The 9,746-nt window shown below is 39.3% G+C and overlaps 1 protein-coding gene across 19 annotated transcripts in view; it reads right to left on the bottom strand.

Annotated features, from left to right (window-relative positions):
- Positions 1-9,746, bottom strand: part of ST6GALNAC3 (ST6 N-acetylgalactosaminide alpha-2,6-sialyltransferase 3) — a 545,718-nt gene that overhangs the window by 282,041 nt on the left and 253,931 nt on the right. The gene's annotated exons all lie outside the window — the stretch shown is intronic.

Raw genomic sequence — 9,746 nt, 5'->3', positions numbered from 1 at the left:
GGGAATGGGGGAAACAGTAAATTCTACCAAAAGATTCAAAATTGGAAAAACTTCTATTAGAACCCCCAACTGTTAGGCAAGGACTAGGCAAGCAGCTTTAGTGCCGTCTGCCCATGCAGAGCTCTTAATCAGCCTGCTTCTCTGATCACTTGAAAGCTGCTGCCTCCACTTCCCGGTGCCAAAGTACTCTTATGGAACAAGGACACACTAGACAGGCTCACATGCCAAGATTAAAAACACTTCTTGGTGTCCTCCCTGAATGATACTGGAAGTAGAAAATACTGTCTGCATCACACAGCTCTAGGGCTGAAATGCCGGTGATGGTAGAAATCCATACTCCAGATCAACTCTGAAGGAATCTCTTGGAACAGGAGACAATTCATAGCTCCCTCCTGCAAGCAGAAACAGGGAGAGTGAGATGCTTAGTGGTAAAAGCTTGTTTGTGGCTAATATATTAAATAAATTATTCAAGAATAACATCCTTGTGAGCCCTGTAATTACTGTCAAGTAAGTGAGCTTGTTGACCTACAAAATGTAGATCAAAGACCAAATCTGCATTTCACACAAGATTCCTTCTAGGCCCTAGAAACTGAGTTGGCCAAGTTGCTCATTTGAAACCCAAAACATGGAGCACAAAATATTGTCACTCGGAAGTTACAGTGTAAGTGAGATTGAGAGGTTCAGGTAACAGAAAAAGAGAGTCTTGGACTCACCACTGACAACAAGTGACACCAAAAATCTCCATAATTTGACCCAATCATTCTTTCCAAGTAGATCTTCCATTAGTATTGCTCGGGTCTCCAAGACCCCTGCAGCCTGAATCATTTACTTTTCCATCTGCTGTATATCCTGTATTTCCCACTTATTAATTCCTACCATAATTTTTTTTTTTTTTTAGAATGCCTTTCCACTATAACGCACTGTTTCCAAATTCTCCTGCTTGTTCAGTGGTTATCTCATATGTCAGTTCCTCAGGGAGAAGTATAAATGAAGCACTTCTGCTTCATTTCTCCTGTGGAAATGACTACTTTCCCCTGTAGAGTGATGCTATTAAAGGAATATATTTTGGTAATAGCTTTATTAGCCTGGAATCTCCTGGAGAGTGAGATCCATATCTATGTCATCTTAGATCCTTTTTGCCTGTCAATCCAGTACTTTGAAAAGTAGTAGATGCTAATAAATCTTTATCTAATTAAAAATCACTTAACTGTCCTCACATTTATCATCACTTATTGCCAGATACTATTCTAAGTGCTGGGGATATGGTATGAACAAAGGGGACTAGCATTTCTGACCTAATAGAATTTACATTCTGAAGTATGTGGACAGACAATAAACAAAATAAGTAAGTTGTAGATGGGTGGGTAGATGGATGAATTCCACAGTAAAAGCTGGCTTTTTTGGTGAGAAAATAAACTTTCCCAGAACCTTTTCTAGTCTCTATATAAATCAATTTCTGGGGCCAAAAAAGTGATGGCTCATCTCATCCACAATAGTTTTAGAAGAATAAAGGACAGAGAATCTGATTTCTCAATTTATTGCTATATTGACTTCAGATGCCCCTGCACAAGTCACTTTTAGTGACCTTGTAAAAAATATTTTAATGCCCCTAAGTTTATGAAGAAACAGTTTCTTTGTGTCAGAAAGAGCATGAGGATGCTCCTACAAAAAGAATGGTCTTTTCAAATGAGAATTAACCAATGAAGATGGAAATATGAGAAGGTAAATTTTGGAAGGAAGATTTTGTAAGGAAGACAGTTTTAACAAAGCAATTGGGATTCCGATATCTTCAGACCCATGTGGCCAGTTCCTGTGTCACAAGTCAGTTCATCAAGCTTATTATTATTAATTTACTAATTTTTCTTTGCAACATGGAATGGTGAGAATCTTTTCATGCGTCACCATTCTAGAGAGGGAATGAGTACCTGGTCCAGCAGGGTGGCCACATATCCCATGCTTGGTCTCTGCTGCATTGTCACTGGGAAAAACAGCAAAAGGCATTATATTTCCTCCATTATTTCACCAACTGATTTCAATTTTAGGGAAGACATCTATTTGTGGCTAAAACTCTACTTCAAACTCAGTGAAAAACACTTAGTGAATAAGAACATCTTGCCAGTGTTCCAAGATAGCTCTTTGAAAAGAAAAGCAGCATTAGCCATTCCAGAGCATTTTCATTTCCCTCATGATTTCCAGGGCTCACAATATCCTAGATTCAGAATTTTCTACAGACTGTAGAGGTAGTATTGCCTAATATCTAAAGTGGCCTCTGAACATTTCTACTCTGGTCTCAGCCTCTACTGGAAGTCACGCGCTCGTTTGTTCCTTGTCCCTTCTTCATTCTTATTTTCTGAGGTTCTAAGAGACAAGTGGATACAATCGAGGCTGTATATACCACAGGGAAGGGGGAAAGGAGAGAAGGGGTGGAGAGGTCATCAGTGAAATGACTTAATGCACCAACTCGGAAACAAATTGCCCAAGTTCAACTCCTAGCTCCACAATTACTAGCTGTGTGACCCTGGGCAATGCAGCTAACTTCTCTGTGCTGCAATTGTTTTCTTTGGTAAAGTAAAGATACTGCAAATAGAATTGTCATGAAGTTTAAATAAGTTACTGTCCGCAGAAACTGAATGTCTGGTGCCTGGTGAACTCCACGTAAATATTTGTTAGTTGTTCTTCCTGCAAGTGGAGGAGGGAAAAAAAAGAGATTCTTATGTGGCCAAGGTCTCAGCTTGCTCTGGCTAGGATTCAAAGTGATGTCTGGGTATGTTGACAGATTGGGGGACAGGCTTCTTGAAGTGTGTGCCCGTAACGGAAAGAGGAGCTTCCTGGGAAAGACTTCCCCCAAGGGCTGAGCTTCACCATTTAGACCCAGTAGCAAAGCCTCGGTCTTGGTAGAGGGAAGAATTCTGATTATATCTGATCTGACTCCAGGTTAGTCCCAGGTAGTGTGTTAGATGCTAGGGATACAAGGGGGTGTAAAACGGACAGGTTTCTGCCATCAGGGAGCTCACAGTCTGGAGTGGATGGAGTGGAGAGACAAGTCCCCAGACAACTAGAAATCAGGCAGAGCTCTAGAGGGGCAGGTGCACAGCGCTGGGGGTGCACGCAAGGGCATCCAGCCTGGACCAGGGCACCCGAGGAGGCTTCTTCCTTGAGGGAATGACTTCTGCACGGAGGAGCTGAAGAACTACAATCTAGCTGGGCAGAGAGAGGGAGGGGGAGCATTCCAAGCCTCGACAGCGGGGTGGGCAAGGGTCCAGATGCCATCCCGGGCAGAACCGTGGTAAGCGCGGGCCAGCGAAATGTGTCCCACAGGCCGCAGCCTGTTTTCGCAAATCAAGTTTTATTGGAACATTCGTTTGCATACTGTTGATAGCTGATTTCACGCTACAAATGGCAGAGTTGAGTAGTTGTGACAGAGACTGTACGGTCTGCAAAGACGAAAATATTTACTATCTGGACTTTTATCAAAAAAAAAAAAAAAAAAAAAAGCCAACCCCTAGCCTAGAGCATAACAGGGCAAGCGGCAGAGTGGTGGCATTCTCCCGGTGAACTCCCTTCAGCGTTTTTCTGGCGCTGGACTGAACAGTAGTATAAAGCAAAACGGAATGAGTCAACAGGTACACTTCTCTGTGTAGGTTACAAGTCACACTTGAAGCAACAGCCCCTGTGGCACTATGAAAGGAAAATGTACTTTTGGGGCATGTTTTTACATTTGTGCTTCATGGAGCCTTTTCATAGGACACATTTTTATCCAAGTTACTGGGAGGCACTAACTCATTACATGCTGCTGAGACCAAAAACTGTGTTTCTAGATCATAGTCTCACACTGCCAACAACAACATGCAGAATAAACACACTAGCTGATGAGCTACATGACAAACCCTCCTAAGATGAAATGCTGAAGGCAGGAGCACACCCAGTGTGGCCACACTGTCAGTTCTCAACTGAAATCACACTTGAGAGTCATCGGTTCAATAGTATATGATATATGAGCAGAAAACCTGTACTTTGGGGTTTTAGAATGACAACAAAAGCTTCCCTAAACTTTTGCCCAATTCAAAATTTAGTATATGCTTCTGCCTGGAACCTTCTCCCTTACTCTCCTGTAATTCTATCATCCTTTGTTCTTAGCTACATTTATTTCCATTGCCTACCAGGATTCAGTAAATATCTCCACTTCCCCTTCCCATAGAGGGCTGTGCTTACCGCACAGTAGCGTTTCTTTCCTGCCTCATTCTGTTAAGATCCTTGAGGGCAAAGCTGTATCCTTCACACCACTGTAGGCCAGTGCCTGAAACATCTGTGGGTCCTCAATACATATTTATTTAATGTATAAATGAAAAGGAAAACCAACAATGACTGGATTAACATTATGGAAAGAAAATTGTAGATATAGTTCACTCTTCACTTAACAAGCATAATTGCATGAGTGGTGAGCCACACAGTTCTGATACCAGCCACCGTTTCCTTCACCCTGAGGAATGAGCAAGATGTTGCACAGAGAATATTCTCTTCTCTGGTGTAGTTTGTTCTTGTTCCGCCTTATTCTGTCTAGGTTTCTCAGTCCCACTGATTCTCTGCCTTAGAGTCCTACACTGCCATTTTCTAATAGTGATCTGCTAGAATGGTTACTTCTTTAGGTCAGAATTGTTAATATTTACCATAAAGACTTCTCAGTTTCTCTTATATAATGAATTTAATTAACTGCATTTCTATGGAGCTTTGTTTATTCCAACTTTCCCTGCAAAGTGCTGGCTTCCAGTCTTATGCCTAGTAATGGTACTGTTTATCTTCTATAATTTTCTGTTTTCAGCACTTGTATTTTCTGCCAGACCAGGGAGATGGGAGGCCATTTTTACCCAGAAGAAAAACTGATTCCTTGATTGATTTCAAGTTATGACATCAGGGGTACCTTGATACTTGCTGGGTGGAAACTTTCCATTTAATCATTTTATATCCACGATCACACAGAAGAAATCAAACCAAGTAGGGAAGAACCTAGAACTTCTCAATGAAGAAAGATGTTCAAAATGGGAGGAAGATCCTAGTATAAGGCAGTCATTCTGTAATCTGTTGTCCTTTATTTATTCTTATCCTTATCACTTCTTTCTTTGGGTAAGTAGATAATCCATAGGTGGAAAAAAAAAAAAACACCTCACAGGTGATGTTTCAAGAAACTCAGGAATTAAGTAGAATTGACTATGCACATTTTTTACACTTAAGATCTATTTTCAAATGTCTAACAATATAATTAGTAGATACTTCATTTTAGAAGCTAAATTAAAAGTTAAGGAAAAAGAAGTTTGGAGGGATTAATCAGATTAGGTTTTAAAAGAAGATCCATGGGCTTGAATTTCCATTTCTTTCCTGCTTTTAAAAGCAAAACAAAAAATAAAGAAAAATAAGCTGGGCTAAACATTGAATATTTCATGCACAGATTGATTTATAAAGAAAACAATTCATAGGAGTAAGGAATTCTGAAACGGATTATGAATCAGCTTAGAGAGAAAGAATTCAAGAAGTTAACTCTGAAAATAAAGAAACCACCCAATGTGAACAGAGAAACAGGAGGGACTCAGTCTGAAGCAGGAAGGCAATAGCTTTTTCTGATGCTGGCAATTCTGTAATTTCACACCTAACACATATGTTTTACCAGGGATTGTGGATAATATAAGGACTTGAGGGAGAGAGTAAAGAAGAGAGAAAAAGGAAATGAAAGCGGAAGATTATATTTATAGAGGCATACAACCATGCAGTTGACACAAGAATGATAACCATGAATTAAACTAATGAACCTAATCTTCAGAAAATTAGAGGCAGTGTAAATGGCTCTGTTAGTGTATCAGTTTTCAGAATGCGAAAAAAAAATGGAAAGACTAGGCTTGTCATTATTTTAAAAGAATTCTGGGACCTATTTTTACATACATGCTCAAAGCTCTTGTGAATTCTTCTTTGAAAAGATCTTAATTATGTGGATGACACACTGATTTTCACTGGCACAAACCTCAGAGCCACAGACTCTAGGTCTGGAAATTATTTAAGATATGACAGAAAATTCTACTCATGATAGTGTTAAAACGAATATAATAGGTTTATCATCAGTAAATGTGGAAAGGAATTTAATTTTTAAAGAGTTTTTTTTAAAGGGATGGGTTTTTCTTGATAACTCTGTCCAAAGTCTCCTTGATTCTACAGGAGGTCAAGAGTCATTTATTTCCATAGTCTATTCACTCATCTGTCAAAACATCCAATAGCTCTTTTTAGAGTTTTAAATGTTCCTTGCACTAAATTTCACAGTTTTTTTCTGCTTAAAGAAATATTTGGTACCACTGTTGTCAGAGACTAACAATCTAGAATAAGGAGACTTAAGTGACAAAGATTTTTTGTGGATTTTTCAAGTGTATTAAAATATTCTTTCTTCATTTTTATAAAGGGAAAATTAAAAGTAGGTCTTATCTAAAAACTTTATCTTTTCAAATATACTTAGTTTTAAAAAATCACAATAGCCAAGAGGTAGAAGCAATCCAAATGTCCACTAGCAGATGAGTGGATAAACAAAACGTGTTCTATGCATACCCTGGAATATTATTCAGCCTTTAAAAGGAAGGGAATCCTGTCACATACTACAACATGGATGAACATGGAAGACATTATGTTAAGTGAAATAAACCAGTCACAAAAAGCAAATACTGTTCGATTCTACCTATATGAGATATCTAAAGTAGTCGAATTCATAGAAAAGGAGAGTACAATGGCAGTTGCCAGAGGCTAGGGACGGGGAGAGTGGGAAGTTTTACAAGATGAAAAAGTTCTGGAGACCTGTTGCACAATAATGTGAATGTACTTACTAACACTACTGAAACTGTACACTTAAAAATAGTGAAAGTGGTAAATTTTATATAAAGTGGTAAAAAATTTGTCTATTTTTTGCCACAATTTAAAACAAAACAAAACAAAAAACCCTAAGGTATGTTTCTGGCTCATACACATTTAATTCATCACTCATGTGCAGAGAAATCAGAGAGCCATGAAACCTTGCCCAACAGTCCTTTAATTAGCCTCTAGCTCTTATTTTTAAGACACAAAACCTCCTATTTTGACAGGATTAAATGAACAGGAGTACATGAAAGGAAAGGTTTAAATTTTCATTGAAATTGAGATGCTGTCACCAGAAGGCCAATGAGGTTCTAAACTTGAAATGTATGCTCGAAGATCACTATTAATAACTAAGATATACCACTAGGCAAATTCCCCAACCTACTTATTATGTATGAACACAAGCAATTATGCCTTTGCACAATACATACACCATCTACTGCAGAGCATGGAATCAAATTAATGTGTAATATAATCCAGCATGGAAAATTGATAACAGCAACATTGATTAGCCACCAGAAATATTTCATCTCAACACTTTGTATTTTCACTATTAAGTAAGGAAATAGACAAGTATTATTTATTACTAAACTATTGATAGAAATAGCTTGTGTAGAGAATTTTGAAATCAGGGCCCAAACTTGTTCATTCTCAACAGAGCGGCAGTTAAGTTATACTGCTTAGTGTTAGACCACAGGTACTGGCAAAGGAAAAAAAGCAGTCTTTGGCTCTTAGAGATCTTATGAGGAATTTAACTAGGCTTCTGTAGAAATGAGGAATTTTAGCTAGACTTCTATACAATTAGAATGTAAAGTGAACAATATAAGAACCATAAACAAAGGGCTATAGGAATGCAAAAGAGAGAGGAAAAAATGGACTGAAGTCATAGATTTCTGGTCAGTTAGACTTCACTCTGCTTTCAAGACATCAGAGATAAAAATCTACCTCCCAAGAGTATCTATTCCATTTTGGGAAGTTCTGGTTGATTACAAATTCTTTCTTAGGTAAAATGAAAGTATGCCTCCGTTTAGCATACAATTCTTTGGCGGAGTAACGCATTAAGTTTCTCCTCTTTCATCTACATAATAACCCTTATTAATTATTACTAATTAATTAATTTATTTAAACTTCATCAAAGTGGATGTGGAAAATCCAAGTGGAGCTGACCTGGCATTTGGATATGAGAATCTGGAAGACTGGAAAGAGGTCTTAGTTAAAGGTGTGCATTTGGGAGTCATCAACCAAAAAATGGAACTTGAAATCCTCCCTCATTTCTCAAGCCTTTCTTCTCCTTTCAACAATCTAAGCCCAATCATTCACCCATTCTTATTGAATCTACTTTCAAATTAACTCCCTAATCTTTCCCCAAATCACTATCATCTCTTATTTTAATAGCCCTAAACTGTCTCCCCATACCCGGTTTTGCACACTTCCAACCATTCTCCATACTGCAGCTGGGTTTATCCTTACTCCATCAGGATTGTTAGAGCTGCTATAACAAAGTACCACAAACTGAGTGGCTGAAACAACAGAAATTTATTGTCTTACACTTCCACAGACTAGAAGTCTGAGAGCAAGGTGTTGATTTCAAGGTAAGATCAAGTCAGGCACCTTCTGAAGTCACTGGGCAAAAATCCATTCCAGCCCTCTCCCCTAACATCTGGGAGATCCTTGGCTTGTGGCAGCAGAACTCCAGTCTCCGCATGGCCTTCTCCCTGTGTGTTTGCCTATCTTTTCACTTGGCGTTTTAAAAAATAAAGACATGAGTCATAGCGGAATAGGGGCCCATCCTCCTCCAGATGACTTTATCTTAACTAATAACATCTGCAGTGACCCTATTTCCAAATAGGCCACATTGTGACGTACTGGTATTAAGACTTCAATATATGAATGGGAAGGGGGAGGAGGACACAATTCAATTCATAACACTTATAAAATGTAAATATAACCCTGTCATTTCCTCTCCAAACAATCTAATGGCTCCCCCCTGCCTCCAGGATAAAGTCCATGATTTACAAAATTCTTCATAATCTGGCCCCTACGTTGTCTTTTGTTTTACTTCTTGCAACTCTCCTTCTCCCCACCCACTCCCAGATATCATCAACAATAAACATAAAATGATAATAGCAATATGTGTTTTTTATAACACGGTGCTAGAAGAGATTGTAATAGTGGGCTTGACCTAATCAGGGAGATGAGAAGATGCTTTCTCAAGGAGGTGATGGTTGATCTGAGAAGTGAAATATCTGAAGGGTAGGTGGTTGAAGAAGGGAGAGAAGAGCATCCCAGACAGAGGGATCAGCTTGTCCTCCACGCTTAAAGGACGGACTAAGGGGAGGTGAGAGGAGCATGACCTGAGGGGAGGCCAGCATGGCAGGGAGGGCCAAACAAAACAGAGCACTGTGGGCCATATCCAGAAGGAGTTTGGGGAAGGCACAGGTGCTCACTGAGAGTCTTACACAGGGAAATAAGACCATAAAGTCAGCCTTTCAAGGAAATCACCCTGGTAACTGTAGAGGACTGGGAGAACAAAGGATAAGAGGCAAATGTGGGCGTGAGGAGCCCAGTCAGAGGCTACTGGAGCAGCCCGGGCAAGAGATGACGGTGTTCTCTTGCTTGGAAATGGTCCTTCTCTAGATGAGTTCTAGATGTATTTATTAGGAGGTAAAAACTGAGAGCTTGAAAGTAGATTGGTTATAAGGAGTCAGGGAGAAGGGAATGTCAGAGATAAGTTCTAGAATTCTGGCCTGGGTACATGGAAGGCCAATACTACCATTCATTTGAAGAGGAAAAAGCAGAAAAGGTTCATGAGTTCTGCTTGTAAATGTTGGGTCTGAGGAGCCCTTGAGGCATCTTGAAGGAAA

Source organism: Camelus ferus, chromosome 13, assembly GCF_009834535.1.
Source record: "Camelus ferus isolate YT-003-E chromosome 13, BCGSAC_Cfer_1.0, whole genome shotgun sequence".
NCBI lineage: Eukaryota > Metazoa > Chordata > Mammalia > Artiodactyla > Camelidae > Camelus > Camelus ferus.
The sequence above is the reverse complement of the archived record's forward strand: the minus strand, read 5'-3'. Positions and strand labels throughout refer to the sequence as shown.